Here is a 10779-nt window from a genome sequence, read left to right on the forward strand (position 1 = left end):
TGTCGATAAAACTAAGTCCCGTCTTCTTGATATTGTCGATGAAGCCAATATTGGAGATTTGGTCGATATTGAGAATATTCCTGTTCTAACGCTATTGAAAAAGGAAAAAGCTTTTTGAAAGAAGGTAAAACTTTACACGGGGTTGATTCTCGGGCACAACTTCTTCAAGCGGATGATCCCGCCACTATGTGGATGAAGACTTTCATTCCTCTTTCTGTTAATCATGGCCATTCTTTTGAATTGTCAGATGAAGACAATCTTCTAGCCAACCCTCACGTGATGAGTCGTTTTGCTCATTACATTGGACCTAAAGATAATATGATTTTAAAAGATATGCCTGCTCACCAAATAGATATGGTGGCTCTCGGGCTTATGATTCAGGCTCCGACATATTTATGTGGGAGTCTTGAACGCTCTGAAGGCCAGGCCAAACTTATCCAAAAACTTCATGAGGAAAACGCCGTACTCATTCAGGAAGTGAAAATTTTCAAGGCGGAATGCAATTCTTCTGTAGCGGACTTGGATAAGGCCAAAGATGAGCTAGTGGCGCATCGGGCTGAGTAGAGAAATCTTCGAAAATGGATTGATGATCTTGTAAAAGAAAAAGCCGAAGCTTTTCACATAGCAAAGCAGGGAGAATTGGTTATCAATGATCTGAAGCAAAAGCTAGTGGAATCGAATCAGCTTCAAATTGATTTCCAAAACAAATTGTGGGATCAAAGTGCCAAATTCAATAAGCTTGAATCTAATTTTCGTGTTTTGGAGTTAAAAAATGTCAAAGACTCTGGTGAACTCGCTTAGGCTTTGATTGACCTAGATCAATATAAACATGATATTCATAATCTCCGGAAAGAATTGGCAGATAAAGATCGGGATCTTTAAAAGAAAAGTACTGCTTTGGCGGATAATCATAAAAAGTTTTCGGATCTTATGGGTCATTCCAAAATGTTGCGTGAGCAATCAAAGCAACTCCGGAAATAAAATGATATGTACAAACGACAAATTGAAAATATGGAGAAAGAGTTTGAGGATGAAAAGCAAAAAATTCTCAGCTGGGCAGTTATCAAAGCTCGTTATAATTTTTTGAAGACTTTTGATCCTACTTCGTTTGATCATGTTCAGGCTCTCACCATTGCGGTGCAGAATTTTAAAGAAGCTAAAGAAATCCTTGGATATGATGAGGATGAATCTATGGCTGAAGAAGAAATGAGTGAAGAAGAAGAAGATGCTGGTACCTCAGATGAAATGGATACGTTATCTGGAGATGTATCTATTCCCATTTATGAAGATACCGTAGTCGGAGAAGGTCTGAAAATTGATCCAACCGTCAGGAATGTTTCCGAGAATGCCTCTGTGCAAATCACCAAGGATGCCCTTCATCCTTCATCTGAGGGCACTGCCATTGGGGAAGATTTAAGTACAGGGAATATTCCCGAGAGTACTCCTATCCAAATTGCTCAAGATGCCCTTCTTCCCTCTTCTTCAATAGTTTCTTCTTTGTATGTTTGAATTTTTCGTTTGTCGTGTCTTTTTCTTATAAGGTTGAAACCTTTTATTCATGTTTTGCCTTTGTTATAAACAATCTCTTGGAAGTTTTCTTTACTTAAGATCTTTCGCGGGTAATCAATCCGATTAAGATTTTAAATATCAGAATCCTTGTAAGTAGACTTGTAATTTTAATTTTTAGGAAGTTTGATTTATTGGGTAAAAAAGTCGTATGCCAAATTCCATTTTTATCATCTAATGGAATCGGAAACTTCCGTATTATGAATGTATTGCTAGTATATATGATCAGAATCATGAATACTATCAAAAATATAATCGGAATCATGAATATAATTACATGAAAATAATATGATCTGAATCATAACTAGAATCAACAGAACTCAATTGCAGAGAGTAATTATGATCGGAATCATGAATATACCAAGAGTAATTATGATCGGAATAATGAATATACCATATAAACTTACAAGGATCATGTCATAATCGACTTTATTACACACATGGTTGTAAGTTTATGAATCAAACCCAGAGGTTTTACCCTGTATATGTTCAGAGTGGTAGATGGATTCTAGTATCAGTTAGTCCCCCATTGTTTTATTGTGAAGTATGAAGGACTAAACAATGTCGCCCATAATCCATTTCCCATACATTCAACTTACTACCTCGTTAAAAACCTTCCCGGTAAAACCCGAATGGGACAAAACCCTAGTAAGGGAAAAAGAGTACAGCTTGTTGTGTCACACCCTTAATCCGATAGGGTGTGATGGGCACCCGACCCTTACCTAGGGCCGAGCGAACCCGCAGACTCTCATAATACTCATAGCCATACTGGGCCCACAAAACATAACATAAGCACAGGGTGAAAATTTTTCGGAAAACATACACGCCTTTCATCTCTTCAAATCAAACAAAATCCGTAGTCACAACAAATCTGTAATATAATGCATAATAATATATCGGCCTACATAGCCGATTACAAACCGACATATCACGCACACGACACGTCGCAAAGTCTCTACCAACATCTCGGATATCACACAAACGCACTCGGACTAAAGACTCCGAGGAAATGGAGCTCGCCAATCCCCCGGAACATCTCTGCTAACATCATCTACAAATGCAGCTGGGTACACACGCGGCATGAAACGCGACCCCGAAGAAAAGGGGTCGATACGGAATATGTCCGAGTATGCAAAGCGTGAGGTACGAGAAAACGAAGTCATAATCGAAGTGCGAAGTACGAAAAGTGAGCATGACAACTCGGAAAACCAAAGTGCTTGCATCCGAGGTACAAATCATACATAAGCGGTACAGAAGACAAATATAACCATCAGAATGCCAAAATACTTACTTAACTTTCTTTTGGAAAAACATTCCTGTCTCACATATACGGAAAATAGAACATATCATATGAGCTGACAAGATGTGGGATCGATTCCATTCCGAATACGTATATCATACCACAAAGATACTTCGTATTCCAAAGCAGACGATACAGTAAACAAATCTGAGTCATAATCGAAACAGAAATACGTAAAGTAAGTGCCAATCCAAAATACCAAAGTGTTTATTTTCAATATCACTCAACATACCGCGGTCAAATACCCGCGTCAATACCACGCATACACATACCGCGGCCGGGGAACCCAATGTCAATATCACACGTACACATACCGCGGCCAGGAACCCGGCGGTCAATATCCTCAACATACCGCGGACAAGTACCCGGCGGCAATATCACACAACATACCGCGACAAGTACCCCGGCAATATCACACATACACATACCGCGGCCAAGAATCCAAATGCAATATCACATACACACATACCGCGCCAAGAATCAAGCGGTCGTGTCACCCGCCCGCGGTCAAGTATCCGGCGGACAATATCACACATACACGCGCGGCCAAGAATCCGGCCCGGTCGTATCATGACCCGCATGGTCAAGTATCCAATGGACAATATCACACATCTCGGCCCGGACTCTACAAAAAATGTAACAACAAAATGCACGAGCGAGAATCACAAGTAACCAAATACGGTTTAAAATATTTTCAAAGACTTAATAGGTTAATCAAACGACCCATCATTTGTAAGCCAAAACGATAGTCAAATCGTCATTTCCTCCCGAATATCACTCGGGAATATATCAAACCGAACTTCCGAAACCATATTCACGTATCAAAGTCATAAGCATAAAAATCCTTATTTCAAACTCAACAGATAAATAAGTAATCATACTCGGGGGTCGGAAGGTAGTCAGATTGGATTCTTTCGAAAATAGGTCATTAGAACCAACATAGAAGGTCGCGGGACCCACGGACGAGCGTCAACCCAATCCGGGCCCGCCTATGAAAATTTAAGTCATTACTCGTCATAAAGTCATTTGCGAAAGTATCAAAGTGATCCGAGCCCTTCCTTGAAAGTTACGGGCGTTCGTAGTTTCGAAATCGTTTAAGAACAAATCTCTTTTGAAAACAAAACTCTTTGGCAACCTTGAAAATTTAATCATACAAAAGTCATAAGGATCATAACTCGACCGCATTAAGGATACGAATATCAAGAAACAAATAAGAATCGTTTCCACCACATTTCAAACTCAACCATATCAAAAACATACGAACCATAGCCGACCATGCTAAGGATACCAACATCAAAAGCAAATACGAATCACAAACATACTCGAAACTTAAGAATGGAATTACCCCGAGGCACAAATCGTGTCATACCTTAATCCCGTCTAAGACATGCCAAAAGAAAAAAAGAAGGGTAAGCTTCACATACCTCGTCTATTCTCGAAGCTAATCCAATCTTACGTCGCGAACTTCCCAAGCTCTACAATATGCCATTAAGAATCAAATATTAGCTAAGAGCATTTAGGGACCCGATTCCAAACGAATACCAAATTCTAGAAAATTGGGCAAGCATTTCCCACGTAAATACACCAACCCCGAGAATTCAACTCGGCCAATATTATCAACAACAATACCAACAACCATTCTAACAACATCAATCATTAATTCAAAATGCATTCTAACATTAACAACCTTCTTTCACATAATGCAACGACATTCACTTATATTCAATTCAACCGCATATAACCAAACTAACACCAACGCTTACACATTCAATTACTAATCCGAAACCATTCAAACAATATTCAAGAACACTTTAAACAATCCGCAAAATATTCCAAACAACCAACCACTATACTATTCCCGAAACTTCCAAATGCCATAAGAACAACAACAATACATGTTTTTCTTCCAAATTCATAAACCATCATTTTCATTATGGAATCCATATCAACAACAACCAAAATATTAAATAAAAATTAGTTCATCACTCCAACATAACCAACACCTACACGGCTTCACTTCAACATACCATATTTCATGAATTTCCACACACCACAACACATATAAACCATCCATAACATGTGAAAAGAGGATTAAAACTTACCTTCTTCAACATTTTCTTGTTCTCATGCTCCTCTAATTCCAAATGAAATTATATTCGTGACTATGCGCTGCCCGGACTTCGATTGGTACTTCATTACTTGAAATTTCACTCAAAATCCTCATTTTGTGAGGTATATTTGCTCCCTTTTTGTTGCTAAATTTTTCTGGAAAGTTTTGGAACTTTTGGCTGAAAAAAAATGAGATTTTTGTCCCTTAAAACGGACTGCTGAAGTCGGTTTTTCTTTGTAAATCGTATCTTGTACCGCGGGAAAGCTGTTTCTGCGTCGACAGTTCAATTTGTAACGTCTATAATTCTCTACTCCGATGTCCTATCAATGAACGGTTTGTTGCATTACAAACTAGACTCGACGAACTTCATTTTAGGATTTTGAAACACCTTAAAACTCCACATATACTATGATGAGGTACATGTCAAACTCGTGCTCTGAAAACGCGGGGTATAACATGTTGAATGCAACTAGATGTTTAGGAATGGAAGAGCTTCAAGTTGCTTATGTTGTAGTTGTTGGAGACAATCTTCCCATCGAATATCTCTAATTGAAATGTTCCTTTCCCTGCATCAGCTATAACTTTATAAGGCCTTTCCCAATTTGCTCCAAGTTTACCCTTCATTCGGTATCTTGGTAGCTGGAGTTACCATTCGCATGACTAAGTCCCCAATTTTGATTTGTCGTAATTTGGTCTTATTGTTGTAGAATTTTTCCACTTGTTGTTTCTGCGCTGTTAACTTGATTAAAGCTAACTCTCGGTGTTCTTCCAGTAGATCAAGTCCATCCTTCATCGCCTCTATGTTTTTCGCATCTGTTGCATGTGCATACTGTATGCCTTTGCTCCATTCCTTCGATTGGTACCAGCGCTTCTACTCTATAGACTAATGAAGAAGGGGTTTCTCCAGTGCTAGTTTTGTGTGTAACTCAGTAAGACCAAATAGCTTCGAGAAGGACATCAGGCCAACTTCCTTTTGCATTGTCGAGTCATCTTTTCAACACTCTAAGTATTATTTTGTTTGTGGACTCCGCTTGTCCATTGCCAGATGAGTGATATGGTGAAGAAGTTATTCTTTTGATTCCAAGATTTTGAAGGAAATTTGTTATCTCCGCCACAATAAATTGCTTCCCATTGTCACAACTGATCTCCTTTGGAATTCCGAATTGGCATATGATGTCTTTTCGGATGAAACTAATAACCTGCTCCTATCCAACCTTTGCATATGCTCCTGCTTCCACCCACTTAGATAGTCAGTTGCAACAAGTAAGAATTTTACTTTACCTTTGGAATTCCGAATTGGCATATGATGTCTTTTCGAAAACTTTTTATGATTATCCACCAAAGCAGTACTTTTCTTTTGAAGATCCCGATCTTTATCTGCCAACTCTTTTCGGAGAGCATGAATATCATATTTATATTGATCTAGGTCAATCAAAGCCTGAGCGAGTTCACCAGAATCTTTGACATTTTTTAAATCCAAAACACGAAAATTAGATTCAAGCTTATTGAATTTGGCACTTTGATCCCACAATTTGTTTTGGAAATCCATTTGAAGCTGATTCGATTCCACTAGCTTTTGCTTCAGATCATGATAACCAATTCTCCCTACTTTGCTATGCGAAAAGCTTCGAATTTTTCTTTTTCAAGATCGTCAATCCGTTTTTGAACATTTCTCTCCTCAGCCCGATGCGCCACTAGCTCATCTTTGGCCTTATCCAACTCCGCTATAGAAGAATTGCATTCCGCCTTGAAAATTTTCAGTTCCTGAATGAGTACGGCGTTTTCCTCACGAAGTTTTTGGATAAGTTTGGCCTCGCCTTCAGAGTGTTCAAGACTCCCACATAAATATGTCTGAGCCTGAATCATAAGCCCGAGAGCCACCACATCCATTTGGTGAGTAGGCATATCTTTTAAAATCATATTCTCTTTAGGTCCAATGTAGTTATGAGCAAAACGACTCATCACGTGAGGGTTGGCTAGAAGATTGTCTTTATCTGACATTTCAAAAGAACGACCATGATTAACAAAAAGAGGAATGAATGTCTTCATCCACATAGTGGCAGGATCATCATCCACCTGAAGAAGCTGTGTCCAAGAATCAACCCCGTGTAAAATTTTACCTTCTTTCAAAACGCTTTTTCCTTTTTCAATGGCGTTAGAACAGGACACGGGTTGAGCTGTATTGTGGGTACTTGTTCTTTGGTTTTGGAAAGGAGTAGCAAAAGAATGAGTGGGAATATTAGCAACACCGACAGCAATATTCTCAATATCGACCAAACCTCCAATATTGGCTTCATCGACAATATCAAGATGAAGGGACTTAGTTTTATCGGTAGCAATGTTATCAGTGGTATCCATCTCAGGAGCCACGACCTCACCTTTATTGAGGCATTCAGAAATACCTTGTAAGTTTTCCTTCTCCTTCGACGGAGATTCATCTGAAATGGCAACAATATCAGAAGAAGTAAGAAACTCAACCTCCCTGAGACGATGTAAAATTAAAGGAGAGTCTTCCTCAGAGTCGGTGCTCTCATCAACCAGCCTGAATTAACTAGGAATACCTAGTGCCTTCTCAGCTCTAACAACTCAGCAGGATGTCGCTTTTTCAGCTTTTCCTTCTTCAAAGCGGGTTCTCCAACAGCCTTGGAATCCTTAAATTCGGCATTGGACCTCTTCTTTGGTGAAAGACCTTATATTTTCCAACACCGATTCGTCATCGCTCAGAAGAACCAGGCGTTTCTTTGCTATCGCCTTTTTCGAAGAACCTAAGAAGAAGAAAACAAGTATGAGATAAGCTTTTTATCACTTGCAAAGTAATATATTTCTTCAAATAGCCTTACCTCTTCTTTTTGTAGAAGCTCCATCCGACATCTCTTGAAGAGTACGAATACACTTAGAAATAGCATATGCCCCCCATGTACGAACACTCGCTGAAGCTCGAATCACAGCTTCAGTAAATGCCCATATATTTGAGGGTTTTACCAATCTAGGGTTCAAAGCTGCTGAAAAGAGGAGAAGTTTAAGGAAAAGAAGTGAGGAAGTAAAATTCTTTAAAAATAGTATTACCTTTCACGTTCCCTTTCTCCGGGAAGGTACTAGCATCCCCATTTACCAGCTGAGTAGTGGAGATAAATACGAACTCTTCACCCTAATGCCGATCTTGACCATCTTCGGGGTCATCAAACAATTTACTAGATCCCTGAGCTCTAAACATAATCATAGAGCCTCGAATAAAACAAATCGAATTCAAATATAAAACATGGTCGAGAGTAATTTCCACTCTGGCCAACTGAGCAAACATGCTTGAGTAATTGAAACTGTCGCCAGACCCCAGGTGTAATTCACACAAATATTCAAGCGGTGACATAATTCTTCTATCAATGGTGGAAGAGGCAAAGAAAAGCCAACAGTAAAAAGATAGAGGTATACCACCGAAAGACCGAGAAGATGAGCATTTGCAGGCATATCCCTTCCCGGAACTACGATATTGAGATCAGAATTTGTCCAGTGATACCTTTCCCGGACAGAACCAAGAGACTCTTCAGTGACGTTAGAAATAATTGAAAAAACTAAAACCATCCTTTTTATGTCTAGCTCCGAAGTGTCACGATCATCGCCTTTAGGGAGAGTAATCTCTAGATCTAAAGTATGTGAAGGATTTTTCGGAATCACACTATCAACGGAAGGCAGATGTATATTAACCATATCATCCTCATCGTCTCCGATATGAGAAGTTGATGAAGATGAAGGCCGTGGATCAACAACAGCAGCTATAACATCACCCATAAACTTCTTAGGGGGCAATCTATTCTTAGATTTGTCAACATCAATGTGAGGGGAAAGAGCGTTGACAACAACGACCTTTTTTGATGAAATATTTTATGAAGATGAAGGGGACGACATGAGTAGAGTTTGAAGAAGCCAAAGAAATCAAAGAAGAAAGAAAAGAGGCAACAGAATTGGAAGATTAGAAATTTTGGAGCGGAGAAATTGAAAAGATAGAATTTAATTTTTTTTGTAGAAAAGGTAAAACTACCATCATTACCTTAGGAAACGGCGAGAAAATGTAGGGCACGACAATGATTATGTGGCCCACGTCTGACTTTATCTTTCAATGCGAGTCCTTTCAACTTCTATAATTATACCACTTATTCATCACGCTAGTGGGCCACGATCTGTTGCCAGTTACAACATCTCCTCTTTCACGGAAAGAAAATTCAAATATGTAGATTAGAGAGAATTGATGGAAAACGGCGAGACAATTTCTCGGGAACATCTTTGTGATGAACCAAAAAATTGAGGGACTATCTGTATGGGCAAAAAATGTATCAGATACGTGGACCAACAGGTAGACGACATATGTCAATACATTCAACGATGAATAAATATTAGATGGTAATGCCGAATAAAGCATTTACAGAAAGACAACAAACTAAACCTACGGAGAGAGCATCAACAGAAATAATAGTTAAGATCCTCTTGATTGTGCATTAAATAGAATTAATTCAGTAACAGCTGAAACGGATATTAACGGATAGAATCAAGGAGATTAAATGACAATCACCAATTCACCAATTAATGATTGCCGTTACACAACGAAAAAAGCATCAGCAGGGATCATTGACTTGTAAATAGAATTCTTATTGAGAGAGGGTGATCATCCAAGTCTGAATACAAAAAATACACTATTAACATTATTTTTAGCTTATTATTATTTTGATTCTAGGGAGTTCAAGCATTCTTTCATTCTTAAGGATTAAAGACTATGCTATTGTTGTTCATCCATATTGGAATACGTTTACTCTTTCCTTTTTATCTAGCTGGGCTGTTATCAAAGCTCGTTATAATTTTTTGAAGACTTTTGATCCTACTTCTTTTGATCATGTTCAGGCTCTCACCGTTGCGGAGCGAAATTTTAAAGAAGCCAAAGAAATCCTTGGATATGATGAGGATGAATCTATGGCTGAAGAAGAAATGAGTAAAGAAGAAGAAGAAGAAGATGCTGGTACCTCAGACGAAATGGATACGTTATTTGGAGACGTATCTATTCCCGTTTCTGAAGATACCGTAGTTCGAGAAGGTCTGAAAATTGATCCAACCGTCAGGAATGTTTCCGAGAATGCTTTTGTGCAAATTGCCAAGGATGCCCTTCATCCTTCATCTGAGGCCACTGCCATTGGGCAAGCTTTAAGCACAGGGAATATTCCCGAGAGTACTCCTGTGCAAATTGCTCAAGATGCCCTTCTTCCCTCTTCTTCAATAGTTTCTCCTTCGCATGTTTGAATTTTTCGTTTGCCGTGTCTTTTTCTTATAAGGCTGAAAACTTTTATTCATGTTTGCCTTTGTTATAAACAATCTCTTGGAAGTTTTCTTTACTTAAGATCTTTCGCGGGTGATCAATTCGATTAAGATTTTAAATATCAGAATCCTTGTAAGTAGACTTGTAATTTTAATTTTTAGGAAGTTCGACTTATTGGGTAAAAAGGTTGCATGCCAAATTCCATTTTGATCAGCTAATGAAATCAGACACTTTCGGTATTATGAATGTATTGCTAGTATGTATGATCGGAATCATGAATATTATCAAAAATATGATCGGAATCATGAATATAATTACTTGAAAATAATATGATCGGAATCATAACTAGAATCAACAGAACTCAATTGAAGAGAGTAATTATGATCAGAATCATGAATTTATTGAGAGTAATTGTGATTGGAATCATGAATATACCATATAAACTTACAAAGATCATGTCATAATCGACTTTATTACATACGTGGTTTTAAGTTTATAAACCGA

This window comes from Lycium ferocissimum, chromosome 3 (genome assembly GCF_029784015.1).
Source record: "Lycium ferocissimum isolate CSIRO_LF1 chromosome 3, AGI_CSIRO_Lferr_CH_V1, whole genome shotgun sequence".
Classification (NCBI taxonomy): Eukaryota; Viridiplantae; Streptophyta; class Magnoliopsida; order Solanales; family Solanaceae; genus Lycium; species Lycium ferocissimum.